The 21,130-nt window shown below is 37.7% G+C and overlaps 1 protein-coding gene and 1 pseudogene across 2 annotated transcripts in view; one reads left to right on the forward strand and one right to left on the reverse strand.

The window, feature by feature from the left end:
• Positions 1–21,130, forward strand: part of PLCL1 (phospholipase C like 1 (inactive)) — a 343,861-nt gene that overhangs the window by 127,202 nt on the left and 195,529 nt on the right. The gene's annotated exons all lie outside the window — the stretch shown is intronic.
• On the reverse strand, positions 550–1,030 carry LOC102963603 (annotated as a pseudogene).

A 21,130-nucleotide genomic window follows, 5' to 3' on the forward strand; every position in this document is an offset into this window, starting at 1 on the left:
ACTCCATGTTTGTGTCTCACAGATACCTCAAGTTTTATATGTTTAAAGTCTTGATCTTCCCCTAGAAATATGCTTCTCTTCTAGTCTGCATGAGTAAATAATGCCTCTATCATCTTATAACATTGGGAGCCATCTTTGATGACTCCCTCTACATTTAGTGCATCATTAATTCACTTTGATTGCACTTCCAAAGTGTATTTCTTCTAAAAAGTTTTTATTTAAATTCCAGTTAGTTAACATACAGTATAATATTAGTTTCAGGTGTACAATACAGTGATTTAACACTTCCATACAACATCTGGTGCTCATCACAACATGTGCACTCCTTGATCTCCATCACCTATTTAACTCATCCCCCCAGAATATACCTTTACTCCACCAACTTCCCAATTGTACCTCCATTGCTAGTGTTAGTCCAAGCCACCAACTCCTGAGCCTGGACTTCTGCAGTAACCTCCTAACTGAATTTATAACTCCCACATTTTTCTATCTCTTTTTTTGATTTAATGAGGTTTTTATTTTTCAAAATGTATAGTTGGTGGGATCTGTTCATGCATCTTCACCAGTAGCTGGGATATCTCCACCATTGGTGTTTCTGGTGTAAATTACTTGAGCTGTGTGCTTTGAAACCAGTTTAGTGAGTCCTTTACTAAGGAGCTCCTGAAGGGCTGCCCTGGCCAGGGAACCTTGAATCATTAGTCTCTGAGAGACCATGGCTGGGGTTATAAGCTTATAGTTGGGAACTTCCTTACAGAGTTTGTCATATGTCACTTTGTCAAACAAGACCAGATTTTTAAGCTTGTCCTGAACTTTGCCTTTGGACCACTTCTTCTTTTTTTGGCCTTGCCCTCAGGTTTGTTAACTGGGTCTTTGTCTTTTTTGTCCGCCTTTCCGGTATCTTTCTTCTTCTTGTCATGCTTGGGTGGCATTGTGAAGCTTGGAGAGCAGTGACCACTCCTGCAGCCTCACTGAGATGTCAGACACAAAAAAGCTAACTTCCATGTTTTTTTCTTCTTCAAACTCTTCTCCACACAATGGTTAGAATATGGTACAAGCCATGCCACTGTAATGTGGTATCCTCAAAATAGAGTGTTTCAGCAAAGGTAGACATTGAATTCTCTCTCAAGTAATATTTAATTGAGGTGGGAGTTTTCAGCTAATGGGCTGTTCTACTATTGTCAAAACATCATTTCTATTTTGGGCCCCAGACTTCTACCAGCAGGTAGGAGGGAAAGGGCCAGCGGAACACATACCTTGTCTTTTTAGGGAGACTGCCTGGAAGTTTGGAGAGTTTATAAAACTTCCTGAAGGCCACACAGCTATTTGATTGCAGAGCTGATTGGATCCGAGTTTTGCGTGACTCAGAAGCTGTGAAACTACTCTTAGGGGGAAAGAAAATGTATAGCGGTTGCCTTCTAAATTAACATTGAGCCTGTTAAAATTCATATTTTGAAATAATTATGTAAAGTTTTCAATGATATAGAGTATGGCAGTATGAAGAGTGGAAGGATAAATAGAAATAAGAATATTTGAAAACCGTATCTGTGGAGATAGGAAACAAATATACCACCACCATAAGGAAAAAAATATTCACCTTCCGCTGATGGTGTTAGAAACAGTTGAGAAAGAGAGTTTCTCTTGTGAGAGTTCTTAACTGCAAGGAGCAAAGCCCTCAATAAAATGAAAACCTTTATTTTCTATTCCTATCTTGGTTGCATTTACTAAATAGCTTTAATAGGAAGGTGTTACAAAGTGTAAACAGCTGCTCTCTCAAGCTAACATCAAGTGGAGAACAGGTGAAGTCAGACTTCAGGATACCTAAAGTCATGGCATTAGCCCTGGATGCTGATCCCTGGCTACACCCATGCCTGTGAGATCAGAATTCTGAGGATGGGCCCTGTTTTAGTTTGCTAAGATTGCCAGAACAAAGCATTACTGTGTAAGTGGCTCATGATTATTTATTTTCTGCAATTTATTTTCTCATGATTCTGGAGGCTAAAAGTCAGAGATCAAGGTGTCCGAGGGTTAGTTGCTTTTGAGGACTCTCCTCTGGGCTTGTAGACAGTATTCTTTTCCTCCCTGTTCCTTCGAATGGTTTTCCCTCTGTACTGGTCTATATCCTAATCTCTCCTCACTTTCTTCCCTATTCTTATAAGGATTAGGGGCCCACCCTCATGGCCTCATTTCACCTCTTTAAACAACTCATCTCCAAGTACATTCACATTCTGAGGATCTAGGTGTGGGACTTCAACATATGAATTTTGGAGGGACACAATTCAGCTGATAACAGGACCAAAGAACCACTGTTTTTAACTCCTGCCCCAAGTTGTTCCAATGTGCAGCCAAATTTGAGAGTCCACGCCCTATGTAGGATTCTCAAACCTGGCTCCATTAGAATCACCCACGTAGCTTTAAAAAAGTAAAAAAACAAAACAAAACGAAACACCAGTACTTAGGCATCACCCTCAGAGGACTGATTTGATCTGTGTGGGCTGGGGTATTGTTAGTTTCTAAAAGGTCCCTGGTGACTTAAATATGTAGCCAGGTTTGAACACCGCTGTCCTAATGTACGTGTTTCTTAACTGTGTAAATAAAAGCATATCTTTATTTTTTTCCTTTGGAAATTCATAAGAAACAGTTTCTTTTTGTGAAAGATGTATGTTCAACATAGTATTCATGTCTAAAAAAAGAGCTAAATATTTCTAAGGTGCTATAGTTTCAAATGTCAAGCACTGATTTTATAATATAGTTTTACATTAGACTTACTGTTTTTTTTTTTTATGCTTAATGAACACAAATCAAAGCAACTTGGGTATGTCACTCAGAAAGCCAATGAAGTTAGGTAACTGACACTTTAATGATTAAGATGACTGAAATGTCATAACTTTTATCACGGAATTTTTTTTAATGTAGCTTTTTTGTGCTTTATTCTTTTTTAGATCACAGAATTTCCCTTCCAGCAAATGCAATGTTTACAAAAATTTATTATTGAAATATAGTTGACATACAGTATTATATTAGTTGCAGGTGTACAGCATCGTGATTTGACAATTCTATATGTTGCTCATTGCTCACCACGATAAGTGTTATCACCATCTGTCACCATACAACGTTATTACAATGTTATTGACTATATCCAGGGCTGTACTTTTCATCTCTGTGACTTATTTATTTTATAACTGGAAGTTTGTACCTCTTAATCCCTTTACCTATTTCTAGTGAGGAAATTTCTTGATTAAAGAAGTGATGGTTTTCAGCTTTCAGAAGGAGGCTGGATTTTCCTTTCCAGATGATATCAAAATCTGATAGAAAGTCATTGATTTACTCAGGCCAATTTCTGTGTTTTGAAGTGAAGCCACTTATCTGGCATTTTTCATTAAGGCTTGAAAACAGCTGGCTGCTTCCCAGAATGCAGTACTGTGACAGAGATTATTTTATGAAGTCATGGATCAGCTTCCTTTGTAACTTGCTTTAGTTGATTATGTGTACATTTCTTCATTCTCTGGGCTTAAATGAAGGCTGCACTTGGGTGAGGAAACAGTATTATTGTTTCAATGATAAAAGACCATTTCTATCTTGCTATGTTCCATTGTCTTTCCCATTGCACCTTAATAATATTTTTGGTTTCAGTTTTTCTTCTGAACGTCATTTTTAAATACTATAAATACTGTGCTTTGAATTATGTAGTTTTAGAAACAGTATTTAAGATCATAAAACATCGTTTGAACTATATAAATATACTGTTCCAGGAGTGTAGTTCGTTTTTATTTGTCCTTTCCCTCTTGATTTCTGACAGAGAGATCTGGGAAAGTGAGCTTTTAACGAAAACAAAACAAATTAAGAAAAAAACCCTACTGTTATTACAAATGTACAGTATGTAATCACTTTCTAAAGTTGTGGGGTACCATGTCTATCTGAAACAGAAAGAATTCTAAGGGCTGAGACTAAACTAGACTTAAGTATATCAGTAAGTGTAGACACCTTTTTTTAAGAGCACTTAAGAGCGTAGCCCTAGAAATTCATTAGCAAAGACTCCCAAACCGAGGAATCAAATAGTATGTTTTTCTTTTACTCAAACTGAGGACTGACCTGGGACACAAGTGCCCACATAGAATGAGGCAATGATTGTCTCAATGAAGGGAGCTACTTTTGGTTGAAAATTGAATAACAAAGAATGAGAAATGAGGTTTTGTGTTTCGGTTTTAATCATTTTTGCCGTGGAACCAGGAGGTGAGATTTGGTCAGCAACTTAATGCTGCTGTAATTCTCAGTTGTTGTGTGGATTATTAGCCCTCACAATTCTACTTTCTCTCTTCCTTTTGCTGACAGAGGAAATAACAAAACCCCATAGATAATGGCTCATGACAAACATTTATACTTTGGCTTCACTTGTGCCTTTTAATACTGTTTTATCTGTATCTTGGGGATCACTATTAAGTGGCTTCCAGACTTAACTACTCATAAAGATCTCTTGGGAAGCCTTTAAAAATTGATCTCCCAGTTTCCTCCTGGACCTGTTGAATCAGAAATACTGAGTATGAGGATGTGGAATCTTTGTTTGACACCCTTCCTGAGTGATTCTTGATATGGCCAACCTTTTCCTTGTCCAGGAATGGTCTCTGGGGACTCATGGTGGTCCAATTTTGGAAGATGACTGTTCTCAATTCCTTCCACTCTTCTAAGTTTCCAGTCCTAACTTCCTCATCAGAAGATGACTGGGTCCTTCCTTTCAGTCAAAAAGTAAGGCCATTCTGGATATATTCCTCATGTTCCCTTTTGTTTCTCTCAGAATCGTGTCTCTGGTTATTGTCTTCCTTTGAATTTCACAGGAAAGAGCTCCTGGTTGAAAAGTAAACTCCACTTTTGTTTTTCAGTTTATTCATTTTCACTTAAAAAAAATTATTTTAGAGAGAGAGTGAGAGCGTGCAAATGGGGGAGAGGGGCAGAATGAGATCGAGAATTCCAAGCATACCCCACACCCAGCGTGGAACCTGAAGTGGGGTTTGACATGGGGCTCGATCCCATGACCCTGGGATCATGATCTGAACTGAAATCAAGTGTGGGATGCTCAACCAATTGAGCCACCCAGGTGCCCCTATCTATTTTCGTCTTTAATTTCCCTTCATACCACATCTGATCCCTCCCTCCCTTTTTTAAATTACATAGTTTCTCTTTGCCTTTGAAGAACACAGATTTTTCCTATCTGGAAAATTTTTGCCCCATAATCCCTGATACAATTGAATTTCTGTCTTTTCCCCACCAAAATTCCAGAAAGACCAATGTAGTTCTCCCTCGCCACTAAGCTTTGGGGCTCTTGTTTCTACCATTCTAAACCTCCCCCTGCCTCCTCAGTAATTTCCTCTAATTATGAAATCAATTTTCTTTTCTGGAAGTTAGATTGGCATTTCAAAGCAGGAAATAAAAAGTATGAGGAGAACTATAAGGAAATTTTTTTTCCATCTTCTTTAGAAAATGAAATTAGAAATACACAAAGGATACATAACCTATCTATTACAAACATTTGATAAGTAAGTATAGTTGTACCAATAAAAATTCTGGCCTCCCTTAAAAGATAAGATCAGAAGATAAATCTGTCCAAATTTATCCTTGACATATCACAAATTCTTTTGTCTAATGGTTCATAACTAAGGCTTTGATTATAGTACCTCGTGATGGATACTTAGATAGCTTATTGCAAGATGTTTTAAACAGACCTCTCCCAATTTGGAAATTTTTTTGTCTTGTATAATGTAGGCATCTCATTATTACTGGAATATCAGAATAATTGCCACATTCTCTGGAGTTGCCCATAATTTATAAACTATTTTATTTTTCTTTATTTCCTAATTATTTAAGTTAAAAATTATGGTGAAAGTATTACATAAAAATTATTAAGTCAAATAACTTTTATAGTGCATATAACAAAAAAACGATATTCTTTTTTCTCTTACCACCTTGTTTCACTTAATAGAAGAACCATCTCAGTGTTTTTAGCTGTTTATTCTGGCATTTACTTCCCTATTTGAAAATAATATGATTGATTTTCATTGATTAATCATTTTTACTCTCTTCTAGGGTATTTGAGGATTCTTAGTTTTACCTCCTCTTTAAGTTCAAAATCCCACATGAATTACTGTTATTTCCAAGCATCTGAAATGTGATTAACTTCACTAAATAATTTGGTTTATGTAGTAAAGTAAAAAATTTACTTCCTCCTTACATAATTTATTATGTCTAAATTTCTGTATTTTTTTTAAAAAGCTTATTTTGAGAGAGAGAGAGAGAGAGAGAGTGAATGAGTGCAGGGGGTGGGGGTGGACAGAGCGACAGAGAGATTCCAAGGAGGCTCTGCGCTGACAGCATGGAATCTGATATGGGGCTTGCACTCACAGACCATGAGATCATGACCTGAGCTGAAATCAAGAGTTGGATGCTTAGCCTACTGAGCTACCCAGACGCTCCTATTATGTCTGAAATTTTAGTTACATCTTTTCCCAGTATCTTCTTATAACTATGTAAGTGCTTTCCACAGTTGAGTGATCTACTGTGTGATTGCATTTCTTTTCTTATTTTTGTTGTTATTTTACCTGGAGTTAATAATTGCCTCATTTTTTTCCCTTTAATTTTTCTGGAATGCTATGTCTTCCAACACCCTCTAACAGTTCTGCAAAATATCTCTCAGTACAGTGTTCTATATGCTCAAGCAGCCAGATAATTTACCAACTCCTTTTTTTCCTGCTTCTTGGAGGCCCTCTGCCTCCTGCCCCAGTGTGCACTGTGTTCACGGGTCTGAGGCACAGCTATCATTCTGGGATTGCCCACTGTGTCTCTCTATGTTTCCTAAATCCACATTGTCTTTCTTCTTATATATTTTTTTGTATTTGGAAAGGCGTATCCTTTAGTCACCTCTTGAAAAAGTGTGTTTGGAAATGAATTTTTGGGCTTTGCATGTCTAAGTGGACTAATTCACTGTAGGATGATCAGACAAGTTAGTCAGATCTTTTGTTGAGGGGCCCACCCACTCATAAAATAACATTATACATAAATCTTTTCTCTTGGGTAGTTTAGTATCATCAGAGAAGGATCTTCAGTCACTTGACAAGGGGAATGCAACCTGAATACTAATGTTCTGGAGTTGAAGGAACTCTGTGATCACTGTACAGATTTTCACATATTAGATCTGTTTCAGCATTGTACCTTTCACTTGCCCTCTTTTGTGACTGCTGTACCTGAGTCTGAAACCCCACTGTCCATTTTCTCTGGAAAATAAACTTCGGATTTCTAGTGGGTGCTGAATTTGCGAGCGGTGGTATGCTGGTAGATGTTTAACAACTAGCTCTCTGAAAAAAATCAAAACAGAACAAAACACGGATTTATTGAATTTGCCAGCTTCTCGCAAATGCTCAAACTATAGTTGATTTCAAGCTACCAATGTGAGGTCACTGCAGAGTTCACTCTTGCAAGCTGGTACGAGCCAGCTGCAGCCCACCAGTGATTGAGAGTTTAAAAATCCCTTCATTTTAGCAACTGCCGTTACTTTCATCTTCCAAAGTACCCAGCATCTCCATTTCGTAAGCATTTCCAGGGGCAAATTGGCTTGCTTCTTGTAGTCATTGGCTTGACTTTTCTCCTCTCTGCTAAAATGTTTCCTCCATCTGCTTTCCATCTTCAAATGTTGGACTATAGTCACTTCTTCATTTCACTAAAGTTGGAGTTTGTGTTTTTGTTTCCTGTCATCTTTGTGGTTTTAGAATTTTGAGACCAGAAGGGAGCAAAAATGCCTTTACTTTGCCATCAGGAAACCAAAAGTTCTACTCATTTTTCTAAATAAAAACTAGAGTTACAAAATGACACCTGTTGTTGTTAATAGTATTTTTAATTATCTGGTCTAAATCTTTAAGAACCTAATTCATAATATAAGTTGCTGAGAAGTAATTTTTACTTTGCTACATAGAGCAAATTATTTAGTGCAGCTCTGTAGTACATACATTTCAGATCAGGGCATGCTTGAAGTTAAGCAATTTGTGGTGGGATTTTGAACTTAAAAGATGTGAAGGAATGTGGGTTAGTGGAGAGAGAGATCAAGTGTTGAGTTAGTTACCTTGTGTTGGACTGTCATAGGTCCTTTATCAGATATTATAGCCAAAGGCAATATTGAGCTCTGAGGAAGGTAATTTTTGGGAGAGGTTGGGTAAGGGTGGGGATGGGGGCATGTTTATTCAATTTCCAGGTTAGAAATACAGAATTAGAAATATACAATATCCTAATAAAATGTGTATACCTTTTAGATGTTAATAGCAAAACCATCCTGTTAGTTTTTTTTTTTTTTTTTTTTTTCTATTTTATGGTCAGCAGTGATCTGTGAGCCAGAATAACGTAGGGGTAAAGCATAGAATCCTCTGTGTTTCTGTCTCAGAGTGTGACTCTGCCAATTGCTAGTCATGGGATTTGAGCAAGTTTCTTTATCTCTTAGTGCCTCAGAATTCTCATCTATAAAATTAAGATCAGAATAGAAACTCCTCTTAGGCTTGTTTTGAGGTTTAAGTAAGTTTACATTAAGGCAGTTATAATGTATGAAGCATAGTAAGTGCTTGATAAATGATAGTTATAATTAATGTTACTGTTGCTCCTGGGACTAGTTGGCATTGGTTAATACCTGTCTACTTGCTTATTAAAATAAACATTAATATGCATTAATGTCACATTAAAGTCATAATGCACACACATTTCATTGGAATGTTCTTTTGTAACTTCATCACCCTTCCAATAATTTAGCAGACATAAATGCAGCACCAACTATGTATAATTTTACTGGGCTAAATGCTGAGGTTATAGAGTTTCCTAAATGGACTTGTTATTTGGACAAAAATTAATATTAGAACCTTTCCTCATTCTTCACAGCAAAATACACTCCAGGTGGATCAAATAGTTAAACCTAAAAAAAAAAATAGAGCAATAGAAGTACTGATGGGAGATATGACTGAGTATTTTAATATATTTGGAGTAGAAGAAGCTTTTCTATTTACTGACATAAAATCAGAAACATTAACACTAAAGATGGGTACATTTTACAAAATAAAAATTTAAGTTCTGACTGAGGGAGGAATCACCAAAACAAAGTCAAGAGTGAAATGCAAACTGGGAAAAATAATGACAGCACATATGATAGATAGGAGTAAATTTAATTGCCAATTAACTGGAAAATGGCAGACAGCCTAAAAGAAAACTACAAGAACAGGCCACTCACAGAAAAAGATGTTACAAATGTAAAGATACGCAAAATAAAGATATGCAAGGTTGTTCACTAAAATTTAAAGAAATTTAAATCAAACAAAAGATATTTTTCATTTATTGGGAATAGTGGTGTGGGTAGAGTGGGAGGAGACATATACACAAACATAAAACCACCATTTCCAGAGTTCTGAGTCAAGAGAGAATATCCTTTGGGTGGTGAGATTATTTTGGCTTCTGACTTGAGTGCCCAGCCCCCTCCTTACCTCTTTCAATATACCTTCTTGAGTGCTCATTTCTTCCAGTTTTGTTTCCTTGGAAAAATGAGTTGGCAGATTACCTGAGGTTTAACGAGGCCTTCCAGCTGTGCATTAGTCATAGGTAGCGATTACTTCACACTCCTATGAGCCAAGCATGTTCAACATTTTAAAAAAACCTCCCTTCTGAAGAGCTAGAGTTGGTTGATGTGTGGCCATGTGGTTTGATTTTGATATTGTTTTCTGAGACCTTCTGCTGTAGATCCCTATATACATCGTCCTCAGAGGCACTGTTTCTAGAGAAAAACAAACCTTAGAGCTTCTAGGGGAGAAAGGGACTAGATTGGTTTGTTTGTGGGTTCATTTATTCAGTAAATATTTGTTGAGTACTTAGTATATGTCAGATAGTATTCTAATCATTGGGCATGTAAGAGTGAACGTAAGTTTTCATGGAGCTTATTTTTAGAACGGGACAGTTTAAAAAGTTAAATAAAAATTTCAGATGGCTGTTGTGAAGAAGGTAAAGTCAGGTAAATAAAGAGTAGAAGGATGTAGATGGTCAGATAAATCTATACATATGTACATGTATTATGCACACACTATAATAGTGCTTCTCAAACTTTACTGTATATCAGAATCAACTGTAGGGCTTATTTATTATTATTATTTATTATTTATTTTTAATTTATTTAACAAAGAGAGAGCACAAGTGGAGAGAGAGAGAGAGAGAAAGAGAGAGAGAGAGAGAGTGAGAGGGAGAGAGAATTCTAAGCAGGCTCCACACTCAGCGTATGGCCTGATTGTGGGGCTTGATCCCACAACCCCGAGATCATGATCTGTGCTGAAATCAAGAGGTGGACCTCAGTCAACTGAGCCACCCAGGCGCCATACCTGTGGGACTTATTAAAACATTAAGATTGTTGTGCTCTTTCCTTCAGAGGTTTTGATTTCATAGGGGCCTGATATGGGACCTGGGAATTTACACTTTTAAAAAATTGTGAAGTGTTGCTGCTATAGAGACTATACCTTGAGAGCCACTGGTGTAGGTTATTTGGTGGTCCCAGAAAGCCTCCAAAGAGGTGATATATTTGGGCAGAGACCTGAATGATGGGAAGGAACCAGTGAGATGAAGATGGTCAGTGGTGGGGGGGTAGAGGGTGGGAATGAAGAGCTTTCCAGATGAAGCAGACAAACTGTGGTTTGAAGAAAGCCGAGAGACTAGTGAGGCTGCAGGGTAATGAATGGAGGGGATGGAGGCAAGAGATGGAATCAGAGAGGGCAGACCGTGGAGAGCAAGGCTGAGAATGATAGATTTAGACCCTTTGTAACTGTATAAAATTAAGATTTTATTTCAAGTATGATGGAAAGCCATGGAGAAGTAGAGGACATAACTAGGTTTATTTTTTAGTGCTAGAATGGATTTTGTAAGAGGTTAAAAGTGAATGAGGAGACCAGTTAGAAAGTGTTATGATTATCCAGGATAAAAGTGATATTGGCTTTGTTTAGGCTATAGTGGTGGGGATGGTGAAAAATGGGATACAGATGGTGGATGGGATTTCAGGTAAAACAAAAGGGACTTGCTGGTGGATTGGATAATGAGAAGTGAGAAAGAGGAAGCAGGCTCAACTATGATTCCAATGTCACCTTTCAACTAGTGAAAGGTGACACCAGTAACTGTGAACATTGGAGTAGAAACAGATTTGGGGAGAAATAAAAAAGCTTTTATTTATTTATATTTTTTTAACTCAAAGATGCCTTTAAGAATGGTGAAGAACCAGATATTTTTAGGGAAAGAGAGTGGGAATGAGGGTGAACCCATGCCTTGCTCCTTTGACAGGTCTGTTGTGATAGCTGACTAGGACAGGATTATTGTTCATGTGGATGTCACATACATCTTGGAAGCTGTAACTTCTGTAATGTGTGGCTTTTTAAATGGGTGAATAGAATCATGGCAGGAGCTTTCTAGAAAACTGTAAGCTTGAGCTGGTGGGCGCATGGTAGGCACTCAATAAACATTTAAAAATTTTTTTTTAATGTTTTTATTTTTATTTTTGAGACAGAGAGAGACAGAGCAGGGGAGGGGCAGAGAGAGGGGGAGACACAGAATCCGAAGCAGGCTCCAGGCTCTGAGCTGTCAGCACAGAGCCTGATGCGGGGCTTGAACTCATGGAGTGTGAGATCATGACCTGAGCTGAGCCACCCAGGCGCCCCAATAAACATTTGTTAAATTAATGAATGAATGAGTGAACTGGGAACTTTTATATATCAAGCCTATTTATCATTCTGATGGGTGATATGTCTTCAGATTTCATTATGTAGGGAATATCAAATATCCACTGGTAAAGATTATGTCTCAATTAGATTATCATAAAGTATTTAACTGGTCAGATGAATCCAAATGGGTAGAGGGTTTTTGGTGTAAGCAGTGTTGTGTTTCTTGTGATACCTAAGGCAAAGAGACAGTAAGTTGGTCTAAGACCTGTCTGGATTTCTAGTTCCATGTCTGTTTATCTTTTTGCTTTTTCTCATGAGCCAGTGCCATCTATGGTTTTAGCAGAATCAGACCAGATTTGGAACCTGGCTTCACAGAAAGATCTCCTGTTTCTCTGTAGGCCAATATGAAGAGAGGTTTCAGGGCAAGAACTCCTGTAAACCAGCTTGGTGCAGTGTGTAATATGGGATCATAGGGGACTTAACTGAGATTTCAGAGATGATCAATATCTGCCTATAAGTGCCTTTTCTGATGAACCAAAAGTCAGAATTTGTTTCTGAAAAGGAGAGTCAGTTGCCATAGGTAGAGAAATCAGAGAAGAGGTTGAGAATGGTTGTCAGACTGTATTCAGATGCCCAAACTTGTGAATGAGCAGATGGCCCCTAAATCATGGAGTGGATAGCTTTCCAAACTCATTTCTCCTTACTAGCTCCATTAGGGACCAATGATTCCACTTTAGTCTTGTGAAATGGGAATTGCAAGTTAAATCCAGTGGTGCCTGGGTGGCTGTCAGTTAAGGGTCTGACTTCAGCTCAAGCCATGATCTCATGGTTCGTGGGTTCAAGCCCTGTGTTGGGCTCTGTGCTGACAGCTCAGACACTGGATCGTGCTTCAGATTCTGTGCCTCTGTCTCTCTCTGCCCCTGCCCCATGCACACTCTTTCTCAAAAATAAACATTATAAAAAATAAAAGAAGTTAAATCCATATCTTAACTATCATCCAAGTTCTTCTGAAGGGAGGAAAACTGTAATAATAGCCTGATGATTCACTTAGGGACATAATTGAAGCTGGAGAACATGTTGGAGGCTAGACCCAAGGTCACAGAGGAGAAAGGGTAAGTTGACATCCTGCTATAAGGAAGGGAGTTTATTGCACTCTTTCCAAGCAGGTAAATAGAAAAAGAGAGGAGAGAGAAGTTTCAGATGCTGCAAAGCTAGGTGAAGGGACCTGTGGAAATAGTCCAGTGGTAGGATGGCCAAAAGATAATTTAAGAAGAGATGCTCAGTGTTCAATTTGAAATAGTTTGCTTTGCTCTCATGTAAACTCCTTTTACGTCTCCCTTTAAATAATTGACAAAGTCTCTAATATTCATGGAAGCTTAATGTGAGTGGGGTATTGGGTGGGGAACTCAAGGAAGCTTGAGTTTGGCATTGGGTCTAATGGTGGAGGGAAGACAGGATGTAGGAGTTGAATTGACCTCAAGAATGCAAGTTCTGTGCCATCTGCATCCTCTACACACCTAAGGAATCCTCAGTAATTTGGGGCAGGACTTTGGTGAGAGACCCAAACCCCAGGTGACTCTTGAGTTGTAAAATTTTGGATAGCAAAGATGATTTCTCTTGAAAAATTTAGAATTTTTGCTCTTTTAAAGTGATTTGGACCCCATAGCTCTTCTTCATCTTTACTAGATGTTTCATTAAACCCATGTTCCTGACTCATGGTTTTTTTCACTATCTGCTTCTCTAACTAGTGCAGTCTCTTTTGTCTGATCTACCTTTGTTTTGGATCTGGCTCTTTCCCTCACTCTTATGGCCTTGTGGGAAATGAATTATTCACTTCTGTACCTGGGTAGGGAACTGTTGTGCCCTGCCTAGCACCTGAACCCGGAAGACCTCTGATCACCCAGGAAGGAAGAGCAGACATGACTAATATTCTGGAAATTGTTTTCCTAAGTGTGAGTATGGGTAGACATTTGTTTTTCAAAAGTCATGTATGCCATGATCACATGGATTTAAACAGGTAAGGCTTTATGGCACTTTAAATGATATTAAGAGATCATTTCACTTAAGAGAGAAAGAAGTCAATAAAAGATTCATTATTAGCCATATTGTAAACCCTAGAGCCAATGCCTTGAAAATACTTTGTATACTGCTAACATCAAAGTCAGCACATATGCTTTTGGAGGAAATAATTAAAAATACTAATATAAGATAGTTTAAAAAATATTTTAATACTTCTACTAAGTCTATTTTGCTACTTCAGAATTTGCTAAATAGAAGCAAGCAGAATTTTAAGCTAGGAATGTGGTTTATGTGTGGATACTGACCTTTTGACTTCATTCTAACAGTTGCTTAATATTCTCCTCTAATGAAATTGTTTCCAGTAATAAAATTGCATTGCAAAAACTTCTTAGGTTATCTAAGGCCAAAATTAGACACCTAGAATAACAAGAAAATAATTCTTGCCTGAGGACTGCTCTAGACAAGAGAAGCATGGTTGTGAAATCATTGTAAATGCATTTCTGCCTGTAGAATTTGCTAGGAAGGAGGTTCATTATGTTTCAGCTAAAGAGTCTGGAAGTGGGAATGGTGGAAACAGTGGGCTGAGAAGATCAGGGATACAATAAGTTACTTGACTTGAACGGCTATACAATTTATGGTCCGTGGTTAAGTTTGGTGAAGGTTTAGTAACAAAATGACAAACATATGTTTTCATACCATGCTGACTGTTGAAAAAAAATTGCCTATAAATACCTGTAGTGGTCTGCCCTTGTTGTCTATCCAACACCATCCTCAGTCTTTCTTTTGGGAACAGCACCTTCTTACCTTTGGAAATGACTCCAGCTTCATTCTAAAAGTGTTCCTTTGGGTTGGGAAATTTATAAAGTGTGAAACCAAGGAGATTCTGATGGCCAGGTTTGCTGCCCAAAGGAGGAAAGCAGTCTACAGTGAAAGGGTCAGTTTGCAGTTCTTGCAGTCTGAGTGTTCAGTCCCTTAATAATGAAGGACACTTTAGTGTGCTTCCTGTATATTTTTACTTTGCTTAAACTGATCTAAACTTTGTTTCTGTTACTTAGCAAAAAGAATCCTGATGAACACATAGACGCTATAGGTAGGAAAGATGCTTTATTAAAGGCTGGGAGGCTGGCACCAAAGTAACTCTGAGGTTTATAACCCTCTGAATTAATTGGTTGTTGGACATGACTGAGGAACATAGACTTGGGTTGGTAGAAGTTCCATTGATTAAGTGATGGATTATTTTCTGATAAATATTTAATGGTCCACAAGACCAGTCAAGGGACCTAAAGACTAATCAGTCCCTTTTGGTTGGTTAGCACAGTTGTCCAAACTCATTTTTTTTGTGTGATGAGTGTTCATGATTTACTGGGACTGATAGGACCCTATCACTGTGTCCCCTGCTTGAGCAAATAGGTCCTTTCTGAAGCCCGAGTCAGGACAGCTTTGGAGTATACGCTTGACAATATGGTCAAATAGTGAAAGTTGATGCCCTGTCTTAAACCTTCCCAGTTCTTTTTTATTTTATTTTATTTTATTTTTTTTTAAACATTTATTCACTTTTGAGAGACAGAGACAGAGCATGAGTAGGGGAGGGGCAGAGAGAGAGGGAGACACAGAATCCAAAGCAGGCTCCAGGCTCTGAGCTGTCAGCACAAAGCCTGATGTGGGGCTCGAACTCACAGACTGTGAGATCATGACCTGAGTTGAAGTCAGATGCTTAACCGATTGAGCCACCCAGGCCCCCTAAACCTTCCTAGTTCTAAGTCCATACCGTCTTGCTCATCGGCCAAAGAATTTAATAAACTATTCTCTGTTGAAGTGAAATTCATTGATAAAGGCTTATTTTGTTTCCCTTTCCAGTTAGTACTTACCTTTAAATGCACCGGAGCAAGCTAGTTGTGGATTTAATGTACTATGGTAGGAAGAGGGGAGAAATGACATTTTTGTGGAAGCACCACCCAGTTACCAGTAGGAGAAGCCATTACATTTATTAATGCTGGAATTCTTCCTAGCAGTGAGTCTCCATAGAGCATAACCACTCTTTGTAAATAGTATTTTATACCATCTATTCTGATGTGAATCCTACATTATTGCTTTTATGTGAATGAATCATACTTCCACATAGTACAATAATATGTACCATTTGTAGAGAGCTGCCATGTGCTAGATACTGCTGGTACTTTCACACACTGTATCTCATTTAATTCATCTTCAGAACAATGTTATTTTACAGGAGAGAAAAACTAAGCACAGAGAAGTTAAGCAGCTTGGCTAAAGTCATAAGTCTAATGAGAGGGCATAACTCAGAAGACACACACCAATGTTGTATTTTTTAAATTGGACTCCTTGCTTGTATGAGTTACCTCCTTACCTGCCTTTCTTAGGTGGGGAGTGGGATGTGGTTGCCATCACAATCTCAAGGGAGAAGAAGGCCTTTGGGCAGCTTGCATGGATCATGATCTAACCCAGCTGTGGAAGAATCTTTTCTCTCTCTCTCTCTTCTTTAAAATTTATTTTATTTTGAGAAAGAGAGGTGGGGAGAGGGGGAGAGAATCCCAAGCAGACTCTGCACTGTCAGCTCGTATCCTGACATGGGGTTTGAACTCATGAACTGTGAGATCATGACCTGAGTCAAAATCAGGAGTAGAATGTTTAACTTACTGAGCTACCCAGATGCCCCAAGAATCTTGATATCAAGTAAGGATCACTAAATGTTACACATAGACTGAGTTCAGGTTGATTATCTCCTATTTTTTCAGAGGGTAATTCCTTGGGGTTTTTGGGAAATATTACATGGTACCTTATGGTGACTGAGTTACTGATTGAGAATCTATGGGTCTATTAATAATGTCTTATGATTCTGATTCCTAGAGGTATGTCAGATGTAGTTCATACCTGAAAGTTATAAATGGACTAGATTATACTCTTGCTTAATATGTTAATATATTAATAATTGACATCTCACCAGTAACTCCATTTTAGAGGCATCTGGATTAATGTACTGATACTCTCCTACTAAATTGAATTAGGTCTTTAAGGATCAAAATCTTTTCTAAATATTTTATTGTATTTTCGAAGTGTTTTTAATAACACTTTGTATATTCCAGATTTTTTAAAAAAATTTTGTTCTGTTTTTTCTAACTTCCTAAGTAAACACCAGTGCCATTGTAGGGTAAATCTGCATGAATCTTGACTGGTTCACAATCTGGAAATAGTATACAACTCCGTGAGGGGACAAAACTCAAGCTATCTTGCCCTATGTGTATATGGCTGATCTTTTATTTTTCTGCCTTGACTGTGTCCCAGTATGTAACACTGGTGTTGGTACCCCATCATTTGGGTACATGAATAGTTAGAAATAAAGGTGTGTAAGAGAGCTTTGCTATACCAGATGTAGGACCTTAATCCTTACTTTTCTAGACCTTAGAATGAGGTGACTGAGAGAAATTATCTGCAGGTTTCATTCCAACTTAAAAGCTGGAATTTTCTAATGCTGGAGAATTAGAGATTTGTTTTCTGGTGTCTGACCACAAAGCCTTTTGGAGGTAGAATAAAACACCACAAATTATGTTGTTCACTGTGTTGGGATAGAAGTTGAAGGCAGGAAGGCGTGCAGAGAGCCTTGATTTAGTTTCTCAGATGGCTTGCCCCCTGTTTCCTTCAAAATGATGGGCAGAGATTTTAATGTTTATCATGTTTTGACAATCTGTGATTTCTTTTATAAGCAATCATCATAGTGGATGTCAAGAACTATGTGGTAATTGACAATTATTCTGTGGTATCACGTAATATGTGTGCATCTGGGAATAAAGGTTTTAGAGAATTTTTTGGCTAAAGTATGGTTACACTCAGAAAGGAGGAGCTTTGTAAGTGAGAGCAGCTCCAGACTTCTATGAATTTCATGTTTAAGTTCATTAATGGCAGGGACTGTTTTTGGTATTCTGCAATGTGCACTATTCCTTTGTCTTTCTATATGCCAATTATGGGAGAAGGTGATAGTGGTGATTTATTTTAATTTAGATGCCAAAGAGTATTGAAATAACTTTTTTCTTTGAGAAGAAACATTTCAGAAATGTTTTAAGAATTTGAGAATGGTGGGGCGCCTAGGTGGCTCAGTCAGTTAAGCATCTGACTCTTGGTTTTGGCTCAGGTCGTGATGTCACAGCTTTGTGGGTTCGAGTCTTGCATTGGGTTCTGTGCTGACAGTGTGGAGCCTGCTTGAGATTCTCTCTCTCTCTCTCTCTCTTGAGAGAGTGGGGTCCCTCCCCCACTCATGCTGTCTCTGTCTCTCTCAAAATAAATAAATAAACGTAAAAAAAGAATTTAAGAATGCTATGTCAAGAATTACTATACTGAAATTGGGAATAGTTACTAATTATAATGGGAATATATATACAAACACACCCACACTCATTTTCTAGGTGTATATGCTAATTAATATCAGAACATTCTACATTTTAGGAACAGATACCATTACCACTTCTATTAATCTTTTCCTTCCCATACCTACACCCATTAGCTTAATTAAGGCATTTATCACCACCCTTCTGGATTATTTTAAGAGTCACCTTGCTTTTCTCCTGGCTCTCACTCTTTTCTAAATACCACTCTGTACCAGATAGAGCAAATCAGCTACAATCAGATTAAAGCCTTAAGTGGCTTCCTACTGTCTAGCAAATAAAATCCAAACACTTGTAGCTTAGCAGTGAAGATCCTTGAAAGCCTGTGGGGAGTCCAACCTTGTTCCCTATAACTCTCCAGCCAGTATTCTATGTCCTAGTGGATTCAACTACTTGCTTTACTTTTTGTTCTTGTGTTTTTTCCTTCACAGTCATTTGCTTGTGCTGCTTCTTTATATATTAGTTTCCTAATAATCTCCTAATAATATAGTCTCTCTTATAATCAAGTCAGGATTGACTGTCCAGGCCTTCTCAAAAACCTAAGTCCATTCATTCCTTCTAATTCACTTCCATGAAAGTAATCTTTCTTTCCTTTAACTCTGCTAGAATACTGAAACTCAAACATTATGAATATTCCTTTGTGTTACTGTTGTTTCTTATATACATGTTCTTTATGTTATGTCCTTTGATTATATTCTAACTTTTGGGGGCAGAGACCATGTCTTTTGTTTTTTTCCTTGAACAGTACCTTGTACAGGGTTGGCCATGGTAACTGCTAGTTGAATGAGCCAATGGATGAAGGGTTCTGGTAAAACCCCTTCCCTTGCTGTTTCTTTATTCTTTCTTTGATTTAGAAATCTCTCACTAATGTGAAGTGTGTGTGTTTTGTGTGACACTGGGTACATGTAGATGTGTTAGTCCATCCTTAGGCTGGTAAATTGTGACCACTGGTGTTCTCGTGCTGAATCTAGTGCTTAGATTGCTGATGTCCTCACATATTCTGAGATCATCTCCTTTATAGAGAACAGCCACTTCACTTTTGGCCTATCTGCCTCTGTTCAAATGGGAAACTCTCTCCTGGAGAGCCCTTCCTTCTGATTCAAGCACTAAATGGAAGAATAACATTTTTTATGCCCAAAGCCTTATTTTGCCCACATCCTTATTTCTTTGGACATATTCCCTCTCTTCTAAGTCAAATATTGCAGTAAATGTTGGTTTCCCTTATTTTTATTTTTCACCTTCAATTAATTCCTTAATTGTGCCACATAGGTTCTGCAAAATATTTCCCATATTTTAAGTTGTCCTAAAGCAGATCCACTCTGTTAAAAGACCGTTTTTAATCTTCTCAAATTCAAACACAAAGAGACTCAAATTTCTATCCAGTTCTAAATGATCAAAAAGACTTCCATATTTCTGCCCTCTCTCAATTGTCTCTCGTATGGCTTCCCTTTACTTGTGTGCTAGCTGCTGTATTTGGGTAGGTTCAGTTTATTAGCTGATAACTGCTCTCTGGTTAACAGTTTGGTGGGATAAAAGGTTAAACTACAAGTGAATTGGACTTTTTTGGGGGGAAGCATGGGGATCACTTAAATATTCCGCGAGTCCATATTATTTCTAGCCTGTTGTATGTATATTCTTCTTTAGATATTGCATGAGAATTTGCTGGTGGAAGAATGTTGGATCAAAGCCATTATATTAGTGTGAAAATTTAATTCAAGAAATAATTTATTTTGAATAACTATTATGGAGGCTTTGTGAGCTAGGAGCTAGAGAGGTAAAACATAAATAAAATATAGCATCAACCCTTACAGAAATAGATAAGAGATCAGTGGATCTCAGAAAGACCATACAACTTAAGAAGATTTCTCTGTCTTCACACTACATGGTGCACATACACAGTAGACTCTCTGTTACATGTTATAGTCAAATGTGGTATTCAGGCTAATCTAATGTTTTAATATCCAGAAAGCTACTGTAAATGTTATACGCAAATCACCAAGTTACAAAGCATTTGCATAAAATGAAACGCTCAGCATCTAACCACACCGATCTTTGCTTTAGAAAGTATATCAAGATCTTAAAGTGCCACTATGACCATCACTATAAATATTGATTAGCATGATATTGAAATTGTGCCAAAATACCTGTGATGAGAGAGTTTACTAGTAATAACTGCCATTAATTAAATGCTAATTATGTGTAAGTGTTTAGAACCTTTCTTTGTTCAATCCTCACATCATCTGTATAACTGGCCCAAGGTCACTCACATAGTAAGTGGTGGGGTTGGGCCTCACACCCAGGGAATTTGCCTTCAGAATCCATGTTCTTAACCACTAGTCTGTATTGCTTCTTAATTACTTTGGTGTTTTCAAATTTTGGTGTGCATAGGAATAATCTTAAGGAACTTCCAATTCGCCGATTCCTGGAGTCCCATCCTAGAGACCTAGATTCAGTAGATCTGAAGCTAGGCCTGGAAATCTGCATATAAGCAAGCACCTATATGATTCTGTGGTGCTGCAGTTACACTCTGAGAAATATGTGTTGTCTGTACTGTCTCAGGATTTAGTAATGTATATACAAGCACATAGGCATATCTGTAATGTCTTCTCTCACTGCACCAGGATTACAACTCCAGTACCGTATACTGGAACATATTCTAGCCAGAGTTAGAATAATTATTTCCCCTGCCTGTCCTGAAACTAGTTATGTGACTTTGGCCAAAGTCATATATATATCTATATATCTATATATATCTATCTATCTATCTATCTATATCTATCTATCTATCTATATATATCTATATATATATCTATCTTATATGAGATTTATTATAAAGAATTGGTTTATGGATTATGGAGGCTGGTGAGCCCATAGTGTGGGCCAGCAGGTTTGGGACCCAGGAATGCTGATAGTACAGATAAAATCCAAAAGCAATCTTCTGGAGAGTTCTCCAGAAATGTTCTGGAGTCTTCTGGCTCAGGGAGGCCACTCTTTTTGTTCATTTCAGGTCCT

The sequence above is a fragment of the Panthera tigris genome, chromosome C1, assembly GCF_018350195.1.
Source record: "Panthera tigris isolate Pti1 chromosome C1, P.tigris_Pti1_mat1.1, whole genome shotgun sequence".
Taxonomy (NCBI): domain Eukaryota; kingdom Metazoa; phylum Chordata; class Mammalia; order Carnivora; family Felidae; genus Panthera; species Panthera tigris.